Source organism: Bufo gargarizans, chromosome 5 (assembly GCF_014858855.1).
Source record: "Bufo gargarizans isolate SCDJY-AF-19 chromosome 5, ASM1485885v1, whole genome shotgun sequence".
Lineage (NCBI taxonomy): Eukaryota > Metazoa > Chordata > Amphibia > Anura > Bufonidae > Bufo > Bufo gargarizans.
The window spans coordinates 349,882,118-349,895,517 of record NC_058084.1 but is presented as its reverse complement, the minus strand read 5'-3'; the positions used below and the strand labels follow the sequence as shown (position 1 = coordinate 349,895,517).

The 13,400-nt window shown below is 39.5% G+C and overlaps 1 long non-coding RNA gene across 1 annotated transcript in view; it reads left to right on the top strand.

The window, feature by feature from the left end:
• LOC122939594 overlaps positions 1 to 12,970 on the top strand; it is a 422,656-nt gene extending 409,686 nt beyond the window's left edge. The window contains exon 8 of the long non-coding RNA XR_006390118.1: positions 11,576 to 12,970. This is a non-coding gene — a long non-coding RNA (uncharacterized LOC122939594). The remainder of the gene's footprint in view (positions 1 to 11,575) is intronic.
• Positions 12,971 to 13,400: the final 430 nt, after the last annotated feature.

Here is a 13,400-nt window from a genome sequence, read left to right as displayed (position 1 = left end):
GGGTATAGTTTATTGCTATGATTTCATTACACATTTTTAACCTCAAATGGATAACAAAGTTAGCCCTAAATGAGTCTTTTCTAATTGGAATTTATTGGCTTACCTTCTGACAGTAAATGCTATAGATTGCCAGGATTTGGTCTTTAAAAGCCAAGGTGCCATATCCAATAATTGATCATTATACAATTTACCCTGTAGCAGGATTAGAGCCCTCTTTTTGTCTGTGTTCTGTATGTGTCACCTTTGTCACTTGTACTATTTTTTTTTCTTTCCTAAAAATAAAAACGACAAAGCTGAGATAATAGTTTCTAAAATAGTCTGAACTTTAAGGGGAACCTGTCACGTTGAACATGGCTTCTGAGCTGCAGGCAGCATCTTATAGAGCAGAAGATGAGCAGATTAATATATAGTTTTATGGGAAACAATTCAGTATAACTTGTAATGTATTCGTTTATATCCATGCTCATTCTGGGCTTCGAAGTCAAGGAGGCGGTCCTATCAGTTATTGACAGCCTTCCCTCTGTGACTGTGTATACAGAGATATCTGTCAATCACTGATAGGACCACCTCCTGGACTTCAAAGCCCAGAATCAGCAGGATCTTAAATGAATGAAATACAAGCTATACTGAATCATTTTCCACAAAACTATATATAAATATATATCTGCTCAACTCCTCCTGCTCTATAACATTTTGCCTACAGGTTAATTGACATTTTCATGGTGACAGGTTCCCTTTAACTTTTCACTGCCAGTGGCCCTGTGTATCTCCCTTATACATCAATAACTTCTTTCTTTTTTTTTCTGAACAAATGTCACTTTCCTTTAGAAAAGTAGTAGAATTGATATGTGTGCATTTAAAGTTCAAGTGATTATCCCACAAATGAAAAAAAAATCTGTATTACTGCACCCCAATATTTTAACTTTACCAATGCAAAAAACACAGCTTTCCAATGCTCTTTACCTTTTGTTTAGCTCTATTAGACTACTTTCACACTTGCTGTAGCCTTTTCCGGCAGGCTGTTCCGGCGGGGGGAACAGCCTCTCGGATCCATGTTTCCACCAGTGCGCCGTTCCGCTGGAAGTCCGCTCCGGCCCCATTCACTATAATAGGGACAAAAAAACGCAGTGGCCCGCCCCTATATAGTGAATGGTGCCGGAGCGGACTTCTGGCAGCACCGTGGACTTGCGGTAGCACGGATCTGGCAGGCTATTCCCCCTCTGGAACAGCCTGCCGGAAAAGGCAATCTGCTCTTGATAACCTGAATCCCACCCTTCCCCCCGCATAGAAAAACTTCCTCACAACAGACCCAATAATACCAGTAATAAATAGCACCAAAGTGGCATAGTCGGATACTGCCATGCACTCCCGGACCCTGTTGACTATAATTCGAGCTGACAGGGATCCAGCCGCTTTCTGGCATGAGTGCTGGGTTTCAGCCGGACAAGAACTGATGCATGTAGCGTTTTTTGTCTGCTGCATAGTCAACAGGGTCTGACAGAGAATGGCAGTTTCCAGTTTGGCCAGATCTGGGGAACTTCAGCAGGCTGTTCTCTGCAGCAATAGCCTGCCGGATCGGTTAAACAGAGCTATACCTAAGCTTAGCCTTTTCTAGGCACCTTTGTTACTTTACTTTCTCTTTACCTTAATGGTATACTAATTAGTAGCAAACTCCTAAAAGTAATTCACATCAGGATTAATGTTACTTTATAAACCCACATTATGGATGGAACCAAAGGATAGAAAAGTCGATAGAGCCTGTAGCACACTTTCTTTGGTGACCAGGGATAAGCAAAGGGATCAATATGGCTTTTCATGGAATGTCTCCCATTTCATACAGAAAGGACCAAACTGACTAGTAACCAGCAAGGTTATGTTTAACATTAGACTTTATCAGTAGTCCATTGAGCGGATTTTAAAAACTGTAGGCTTTACTTTGTGGGTGGCTTTGCATGTTTGTATGTTTCTGGCAGGGGGAGATAACTGAACACAATCATAATCCATTAGTATTGCTCTTCTGTGCACACAGGCGCTGACTGTTTATTTAGAGTGAGATTGACAGAGGAGATATAAGTGTAAGGTAAATGCTTTATGGTGACAGAATGCAGATATATAATGTAGCACACTGAATTACTGCTTGTCATCCCAAAGAGAGACACCATATTGTTAATGTTATCTTGTTCCTTTGAGATAATTCAACAATTTGGAGCATAGAAATGGTTAATAAGCACACTTATTATAATTAATGTGACTCAACCAGAGACTTGTTTTCACAAAGGGTTAGAGTGAGAATGTCTGACTGTGACTCTGTTAAGTCTATTCAGCCACTAGACAATACATAGGGCTTTAATGAAGTTAAAGCTCGGCCAGACAAAATAAAAATATCCCTATGTAGGAAACATGATGTGTTTCTAGTTACACAGCAAATCCATCTTAAGGAGCATTTACTCCTACTCAAGTGAGAAAAGTAAATAGTTCTTAAAGAGTAATTTGATGTAATTTTTTTTTAAATGTTTCTTGTAAATTGTTTTTTTACTGAAAAAAGATCAGAGGGAGCAATTATAGAGTTCTACACAACTAGTTAAATTTTAGAGAAAAATACAAAAAGCAAACATATAAACATTAATAATGACCAAGCTATGAACAAAATCTTGGAATATGTAAAAATATACAATCAAGAAAAGTTTATATTTATTGTCTCTTTTAAATACATGATATGGGAGATTGGGTGGTTGGAGATGTTTTGTTTGGACAAAGTGCCATTGCATTAGATGAGCATATGTAGAAGCTACTTCTGAGCTACACCATTGGGACAGGTGTTGCAGAACCTTCTGTTGAAGCTGAACATATAATGCATGTCAATGTTCTGGAGGGTGACTTTCCTAAACATGTCTCAAACAAGCCAATAGTCCCTTTTCTGCTGCTCTTAAATAAATGTTTGTCAGTTCCTTGTATTTAGTATCTATACTGCTTACTGCTATAATAGATGATTTTTTTTAAATACATTTATAAACAGTTTCCTTTTGGCTTGTAAATCCATCCTGTATTACATAAGTTACATATCCAATAATGCTAAAAAAAAGAAACAGGTCCATCTAGTCCAAGAGACAGGTCCATATAGTCCAACCTATAATACTAGTGTGTTGATCCAGAGGAAGGCAAAGACCATCATGAGGCAGATGCCAATTACCCATATTGGTGGAAAAATCACTTCCCAACTCATAATATCTGAAAGTAGAGAGAATAATAAAAGATTAATAAAGGTTCCATAAAGATACATAGAGGCCAGAGAAAAAAGGTGCTCTCATATTGTACAGTCCCATCTATAGACCTGACTATATCAGGATAGCCGCCATGTCACCAACAATTTAATTAAGTGTGGACTACACACAGGAATGTGGCCTCCTGCAAAATGACATACAAGTATAAAATGACCACCGAGTCAGCACCCCTCTATGGTGAACTAGGTTTCCTATTGTCAGCAGCTGATTTTTATATAGTCTTGTTTGACCTATCTGTGGGCTTAGTATGGCACCATCATGCTATTGTATTGTTAGGTTGGAGATATCCTGTTTTATTACCACATATAGCTGTTTGTTCATGTGGACATTTAATAACTAATACCTGTTTTATTAATATACATCAACAACCCCGTCCCCCAAGCTAGGTTAGATTCATGTGCATTTTTATTTGACAACTAGGTTTATTATCAAACTGAATTGTGTTTGCCCCATTTTTTTGTAACTAATAATTTTTTATGCTCAGACTATTTTTGTCATCCTCAGTCTATGTATATTTTCACTATGTCCCTTGATGAACTATGGCATCTGCCAGAGGGAAATGCCTTGGGGCATTGGGGCTTTTACTGCATGTACACCTGTTTAGGATGAACCCTGGTCTATTGCCTCTAGTGCATTGAGCTTATCCAGAAGGATAGCTCTGTTAGGCAGCAACTAGTGTTGGTCGAGCACCAAAGTGCTCATGTGTTTGGGTAAACACCTTCGGATGCTCGGGTGCTCTACCGAGCACCCGAGCACAATGGAAGTTAATGGGAGAACCCAAGCATTAAACCAGACACCGCCTGCTCTGAATAGGGGAGGGTGTCTGGTTCATAGTAAAAGGTCATAAATTGATGGAAACACCACTGAAATGGTTCAAGAACAGCATGGGGAGGATGTCTGGCGCAGGGGCGTAGCTAACTGCTCATGGGCCCTGGTGCAAGAGTTTAGCTTGGGCCCCCCTTTCCTCAGTGCGTTGTGTGTCTTTTTATGTGACACAAGGGTCTTTGGGCCCCCTCAGGCTCCTGGGCCGGTAGCGACTGCTACCTCTGCACCCCCTATAGCTACGCCCATATCTGGATGCATCTTGGACTCCCAGGTCGCTGCTGGGAATGATGTTGTCCGAGTAGTACGCCACTTTTACAGACTGACAATAAAATGCACCAATCCGAAGATAAAATCGATTTTAGAGGAAAAATTGTTAAAAAACATTCTCTCCTGTATATTTACTTGTATATAAAGTAACAGTGCTGTCAAAAATTACAAGGAAGAGGCACTCCGATACAACCTGCATATCACATAAAGGAGGGCCTCATTCACATTGTGGTATAATTGTTCAGGTAGTGGGACTCCTACACTCATAAAGCCTATGCACTAAGGGAAAGGGCTGCCAAAAATTTCAAGGAACCAGCACTCCAATATACCCTTTATTACACATAAAGGAGGGCATCATACACAGCCTTGAAAAATTATAATTGCTGGCCTGCTGGTGACCCTCAAAAAAATTAGGAGCAACGGCCTGCTGGTGACCCTCTAAAGCATTAGGGGCGAGGGCCTGCTGCTGATCTACCAGTGTATTACTGTATTGCGGCGGCAGCAGGGAGCGCACGGCGTCATAGCAACCAGTGACGCCGTGCGCTCCTGCTCTCAGGAGGGATCCAGGCCGCACACGGCTGTGAAACACGGCCGTGTGCATGGGGCCTTAGGCTGCGCACACTTTAGACAGGAGATGTAGTGCAGATAACAATTGCAAGCTATTTAGTGCAGGTTGCTTACAGATACAACTATAGTCCTTAAAAGGACTTTTGAGTCTCTAACAAGTTTTAGCAATTTAGCGCAGGTTGTGCTAAAAATATATTTTCTGCCACACACAATAGTCCTTAAAAGGACTCTTGGATCTATAACAAGTATAAATACTAAAATATTGCTATTTCAATCCCTTCACTATCTCTCCCTTCTGCTCTCCAGCTCTCCCTGACTAATACTGAGCCGAACACATGTCATCAGGTGCTATATAGAACCCGATGACGCGTTCCGGCCAGCCAATCACTGTAATGCCAGCAGCCAACATACTGTAGCTATGGCATTACAGTGAATGGTAGTACTTACCTGCACATTTATTTGCTGCGTAGCAACCAAAAAACGGACGTATATGCGGTATTCGGCCAAGCATGCTCGATCATCACTAGCATAGACCTAACAATGTTGAATTTGAAGACTGTTGAGGAAGGGTGGCAGGTATGCATAAATATATATGCATGCCTACTGGGGCATGCATATATATATTAGTTATGCATAAATGGTCCCCTCAGAGGGCGATGCGGGCAGATGTGCCCAGCACCTGAGCCCATCCTCCTCAGATATTCCCCAGGGGCTCATTCCTGCCCCTGTGGGAATTCATGTATATGCCCCCTGAATATATATGATGTGCCCCCTGAATATGATATGCCCCCTTATCATATAAAGCCATATATGCCCCCTGAATATATATGATGTGCCCCCTGAATGTGCCATATATCCCCCTTATCATATAAATCCCCCCCTCCTCCTGTTACATGGACCCAGATGCATCAATGTGAATGTGCCCCAAGCATTCGCATTGATGTAATCTGGGTGAAGGCGCCAGGATGACCAGACAAGGTCCGGTCATTCTGGTGAACACAAAGTATTCAAATTCTAAAGAATTTGAATCCTTTTGTTCTTATTATCTGCAGCCCTGCTGGAGATAATCATGCATAATAGAGAGAGAGGAGATACCTCCCCTCCCTCTATTATGCGCATTCCGGCAGCGCAATTACCAAGCGCGCACGGCCCTGCGGCACGTGTGCAGGGACGCGCGGGCTGGCATCTCACCGTGCCGGCCCTCGTGTCCTTCACAGTGGTGCGCGCTCGCGCGCCACTGTGTGGGCGGTACGGCAGTGCGGGCGGCCGGACATATAAGTCCGGCAGGCCCTGCACTTGGCAGAAGAGAGCCGGCCGCCCACCCTGAAGAATCATCCCCAGGACGACGAGCATCCCCTGGACAACGAGCGGAAGGACTAAGTATCCCCCCCACTATCCCACCAATGAATTCTCCATTAACCCCACTATCCCACCAACAAACCCCCACTCCATTAACCCCCACTATCCCACCAACGAACCCCCACTCCATTAACCCCCACTATCCCACCAACAAACCCCCACTCTCCATTATCCCCTATCCCACCAACGATCCCTACCACTATTTAACCCTATAACCCCTGCCCCATATTATCCCCTATCCCACCAACGATCCCTACCACTATCCCACTAATGTTTTACCCCTTTCCCTGACCCCCTACTGAACCCCCTGATTCCCCTGATTCACCCTGGTCCCTGCCTGTTGTGCTTACCCCTAGATATTTCACCCTTTTCACTGTATAGATCATAGTTAACCCTCGTCGTACCCTATAGGGATAGTAAATAGAACCAGGTGGGTGGGCTGTGAATATACTTGTAAGTGTGATTTGTATAGATGGGTGGAATTTGGGAACGTGTAGTGTAGTTTAGGATTGTATATATGTAGTGCTGTGTATTTACTGTATATCGTGTGCGTCAGGTGTTAATAAATACCGTAATTTTTGTACCCTTTGTGTAGCGTGTACATGTTAGCGGTAGTGAGTTAGTTAGGCGCATGCAGCTAGCGTAGTGATTAGTGTAAAGTATAGCGCAAGTATTGTTATTGTTATATAAAGGTATAAATAGGCGGAGTCATCAATATACGTCTCCTCCTATTTATGAATATTAATTATCGATATTTAAATAAATATATATTGGTGATTAATATTCTCCCTTTACAAAGACATTCAGAAAACACTATGGGTTACATAGAATGCTCGCCCAACACTAGCAACAACCTATCCAGATTAGTCTGTATGATCATAACTTGGTCCTGTAGTATTATTTGGAGTTTTACTCCATATGATTGCTATTAGTGTTTCGATGTGGTGGTTTTCCTGTCAGGGACCAACTAGACGACCAGGCTAATCTGGATCACCCCCTTTGGGGTGGCTATTCCATTATAGTTTTTTCTATAGAAGGGACTATACACAGTGGGAGTACCTTTTCTTTCTGTCTTCTACCTACCTATCAGGAATATTCTATGAATCTTTTATCATTCTACTTTTAGGTTTTATATAGTTTAACAAAGGTTTTGTTATAGGGTTTTTCTGTGACTTGCCTATATTTCTGTCCCTTGTGACAATCAAAATAAATCCCTGGATTAACTTCCCAACCCCAGAATCTGGTAAATATAACATTATGATATTACTTTCTAGACCCCTCTAGAACTTGTGCAATCATCAAAACATCTCATGGCAGAGAGTTTCACAGTTTCAATGCTTTTACAGTAAAAATAAAATCTCTGTCTGTGTTGATGGTTAAACTTTCTTTTCTCTAGACACAGAGGAAGCCCTCTTCTCATGGTTACCAGCCATATTAATAAGGTTGATCTTCTTGAAATATCAGTTTTAGAAGGGACCATAAAAAAATATGCTGCTCATAGGGTGTCCTTCTGTTGTGACCCCGAGTTATCATAAGTAATCTGCTGGGCAAGCAAATATTTAGTCCTCTTTCAGCAGGGTAAAAGAAGCATTATATGCTTCTACTGAAAACAGTGAGCTGTGTGTGTAATGCAAAAATCCCAATCCCTATGACAGCCACTTTTCCTCCACAGCAATCACAATTCCTCTGAAAGCCACAATCTTGTCAATGCCCCCATGATGGGAGTCACAGTACCATCCACTATGCCCCCAATGGTCATGGTTCATTCCTCTGCTCGTTTTCAACTTTTTCTGTATCCTAAGGATACAACTGAAATCAGAAATCACCACCTGGGACATCAGGAAGAAGACCCATGGCTAGTGGCTCCAGCTAGTGTGTGATACCCTATGTGGTTTCCACTACAATGTGACCAGAGTTGTTACCAGGTTTTCCCAAAATCCTTTATAGCTAATCAGTGCAGTTATGCAGAGATACGGTGAATATATTAATCATTGTACTGTATAAATAGGCAAATTTAGCATTCTGAGTTCTAAGAAAGGTAAGAACGCTTGATCTTGCCATGTATAGCAACCTCCCCATTCATGACAAGGCCTATTCTTGAGATAAGAACGAGCACCTCAGGTGTGACCTTTTGGACCTTTATGGCATGTGCTATAAATGTCCAGATGGGAATGCCTCCTTAATTCAAAAACAGCTAGACAAAATTTTATTCAGCTTAGAAAATTATGGTTATGGCATGATATTTCATTTAGGGAAAATGTTCATTCATTATACAGTGTAATAAACATCATGTTATATATAGACATGAATTTGTTTCTAAGCATGAGTGGTAAATAACAGTACACATGTTGGATACGCACATCATCCATAGACTAATGAAGGGTTTATTTTATACAAGTGTCAGGTTTATTTTTTAATAATGTGGCCTGTTTAAATTCTAAACTCTGTCGTATGTTCATGGTAGCTATTAAGTTCCCAAGAATAGAACTTAATGAATCACCCTCGCATAAAAACTACAAAATTGGCATTAAAATGGCTGCCGCATAACAGAAAATGAATTATTGTCTAGGTGTTCATGATGCAACATAAATAATGAATAACTCATATAAACATGAAAATATTTGCTAGCATAGTGCTGCAATAGAAATCTCATGTGCTTACTTTATAAGGAGTCTGCCTTTTGGGAGCTGCATAATGACAATTAAATGCAACTGTCAATTTCATTGTTTTGATATTTTAAGATAAAAATTCAATTTTAAAACACTGAAAACAAATTATACAATAATAACTCAAAATGAACGTTCACTAGATTTGACAGCAACTCACGGTAAAAGTTATGGCATGTTTGCCTATGTTTGCTTGGTTGAACTTAAACTTGTATTCCCATTGGGAAGGTATAACAGGGCTTTTTTTTTTAAGGAAAAAGACAATGAACTCAATAATATATACCTTTTTTTGCATGATGTTTAAAAATAAAGTGGCCCAAATATTTTTGGACTGTTGCTGTTTTTGAGATCTGGATGTGTCATTCACAATCGTGAATGCTAAAGTGTGTATACATAATCAAACTTACCTTTAATTGAAACTAAGTATAAAATGTGTATACCTCAAAATCACAGTGGTATGTGTTATAAAAGTTGTCACAGGCATTAAAAGGCAGACAAATAATAGTGCAAAGATAATTAAATCTATGGGGATCATTTATTAAGACTTGCGTTTTAGATGCAGATTTTAACACCCCCTTTCGCTGGTGGAGGATCCACCAAAGTTATGTAGGGGCACCGGTCTCTACAGAACTTCGGCCCATCTACTGCTGGTCTAAATCTATGCCGACTTCTAAACCGGCTTCCATGCTGGAGTAGATTTAGAACATTTTCTAAAACAGGCATTTTACAGACACGTTACACCCTCTTTTTTGGACCTGGCATGAGCGGGGAAATAGTCACAGATTGTGGTGCAAAATGCCTTTGTGCTGCAATCTGCAACACAACTGGAGTATATCAGTTGGTAAATGACCCCCTATGTTTTTAAGTATAAAAAAAGGAAATAGTGTGACATGAAGGTTAGCTGTTGTCATCATTTTTAACATCAAAGATAATCAATGTCATCACTTGCATCAACACGGGAAACAATACATTTTAAGGGGTTCTCCAAAATTTTGAGGACAGGTCATCAATATCAGATCTCCCGCTGATCAGCTGCATGTGGAGGCGCAGTGCTCCATGAGTGCTTAGACCTCTTCCTAGGACATATGATGTCACGTTCATCTTTCACATGGCTTAGCTCAATAATCACACTGATAAACCATTCCAGATGCATTTTCACTGGTGGATTTACCAGCTTCATCAGTGGGAAAACAAGCATATTAGGATCAAGAAAAATGGTAAATGTATCCAGTGGTCCACGGCCAAAAAGGTATCTGCGTCAGAGATACATAGAGGTATAGTAGGGCCACATAAAGTGCTACAAGAACCATATTATAGCTATACACAACATGAAGTTGTAAGAATCCATTTGATTCCTTACTCATGATGTCTACACAAATGTATACAGGGCAGGGTTGCCAACCATCCATACATTTCTGAACAATTCATAAAAATAGGAGACAGTGTCCATGATTTTTTTTTTACCCATGATTGTTTTAAGCTGATGATGCTTCAGGTCATGATTGTAATAAAGAACATTTAAAGCTCACAGTAAATACTGCGAACTAAGTTTAGAACAGTATACTGAGGTAAAGATATCATTTATATTTATTCTGATTCACCATCTTTCAATGAAAATGTTAGCTATCACAGATTTTTGGATAAGAAAATTCAAAGATACAGGTTGGCCTCCGTGATACAGCATTAGCAGTGGGGATAGAAATATCTATGGGTTCATCCACCTGTTAACCCTAACATATAGCTAGATCAGGGTTGATAAAAGATGGCTGCACAACTTTACACATACAAACAATATAGCTGAAAAATCGGGATCATTCAAAATCAAAGTGGTATTATACCTACTATAAATGGAAGCTCTTAGCGCACATTTTTGATCAAACGTGTGTCGGGCCCATCTACCAGGCATCAAGGTGGCTTCCGCAGACAGGTACCTAACACTAATATACCTCCTCTGGACTTACCTAAGCCTACATTTTCAGGGCAGTGTAGGAACCCGTAAAGTTGTGCAGCCATTTTTTTATCAACCATGTTTGCTTGATGGATATGCACCTGTGACTATGTATATGAATGTGCTAGTCTAAATTTTCTTGCAGTATATAGGTAGATCAGTAAGGTCAACCAGTGCATTCAGTTAGCTTTTTGTTCTTTGGAGGGGCTCACAATCTACTATTCATTGGTTAGGTCAATCTCCTTATACTTCAAGTCAATAAACCAAATATTCTTTTGTAATATGGAAGGTAACTGCAGGTACAGGCTGGAGCTTAAGTGAGGGCTTTGATCAATTATGTTCCTTGTTGCTCTTGCATCTGTGTAATGTATCTTTAATACCTTTTATTGTGGCATTCACATCTTGCTTAGATTCTTTGTACTCTGTACATTGTAGAAAATGTTTAAGCAATGTAGAAATATTGAAAGAGAAGAAGATTATTACAATGGACTACATCATTCAGAGCCTTCACATTTGATTCATATATAATACTTGGGTCCTTGAAGACATTGTAAAGAACTTACATCGAGGCAGCAGACATGTTTTCGTTGTAATTTACTATTGCATTGTGTCACCATGTTCTTGAATATATTAAAACATTTTGCTCTTTATTTGTATACTAGAATCTATGGAAGAATGTTTATTAACCACACAGAAGAGGCTGAAAATCAGAAGAACAACCTATAGAATTGTGAAGGCGTTTTGTGAGCCTTGAAAAAATAAAATGCTGCTATCCAATGTATACAGTGTCTATCCGATATTACAATCAAGTTTATTTGTATATGTTGTAATATATAAATGCACATTACAGCTTACGATTGTTTTCATTTAGTCATAAGTCAATGTATTATTTGAATTTCTATTAAGCAGTATTATGCAAAGGAATGGATGGGCACAAGCAGCCAAGCTCCCTCTCCCCAAGCAAGAATACAGTCCTTTTGGTTTACAGTAATTCATCATTGATTAACCACTTATGTCTCTCTAAGGGTCAATCAGTAATTGTGAGACATAGATCTCTACAGCTCGGTCCCTTACATACAATAGTGGGAAGCCGCTATAAAGTTCCAGGAAAACAGAAGCATGGTTTGTCTAAATGCTCCAGATTTAAGTTATTGTTTATGTATCAATGAGCATTTTTCTTGTGAAGTTTAATAAATTATGTATGTTTTTTGTATATAAAGGACATAAACTGCATTCATGTGTAAGTTAAATGCTTTACAATGGCCCTTTGAGGCATAGAATGGACTTTATCCTTCTTCTATCAATGTCCTGGTAAAATTACTTTGACATCTTTGTGTAGTCAGGTGGATAAAAAAAACAGGACTGAAACTTAAAAAGGATTTAGTGAAAGTGTAACCGTATCATAATCTTTCAAAGAGAATATGTCGGGTATCATTTTTGTTTTAGCAAATATTTCTATTACCCCTGAAATAATGCTGGAACATTTTTTTCTTAGAACTCAATATTTTGCCATTCCTCTGTTAATTCTCTAGGACAGTAATGTTCTACATACAATGCTTAGGAAACAATGGCTACAAACTTATGGCATCTAGGGATAATTTGGATCTGGTTGCAGTAAATGAGACATGGTTCAATGATTGTAATGACTGGGAAATCGCCATACCTAGTTACACACTGTACAGGAAAGACAGAGAAGACAGAAGAAGTGGTGGAGTAGCCGATTATGTCAAGGGTATTCTTAATTCAGGAGACAAACAAAGTGGTGGAAATGCTTTGGATTTGCATGAAAACAAAATAGGGAACTGTGGCCTCCAGGGCAAAGTGAGAATTATCACAACAAGTTGGTGGAGGAAATTTCTCAAATAGCTGAAAAGGGAAATATTGCAGTTATGGGTGACTTCAACACACCTGGTGTAGGCTGGAATATCTCTTGTGCTCTTTCATGCAAGAGCAGGAGTATAATTGAAGCTCATCAAGAGAATGCCAAGAGTGTGCAAAGCAGTAATCAAAGCAAAAGGTGGCTACTTTGAAGAACCTAGAATATGACATATTTTCAGTTGTTTCACACTTTTTTGTTATGTATATAATTCCACATGTGTTAATTCATAGTTTTGATGCCTTCAGTGTGAATGTACAATTTTCATAGTCATGAAAATAAAGAAAACTCTTTGAATGAGAAGGTGTGTCCAAACTTTTGGTCTGTACTGTATATAATACAGATAGTTAGTGGGAGATAGTCAGTGTAGGTTAGATAGTGATATAGTGTAGCTGATAGGTTCTGCTGTCCATACATACATACTACAGACATAGTGCTGTGATATCACAAGTTTATAACAATACTTAGTGCACCAATCAGTAATATGTAGTCAGACCTGCTAAAATGTGAAGTTGCACGTATTACGCAAAAATATGTGCATTATTAATTGCTGATTTGCGCAATTGCGAATATATTGGAGCACTCTATCTGCATATAAAGCCATTTTTAAT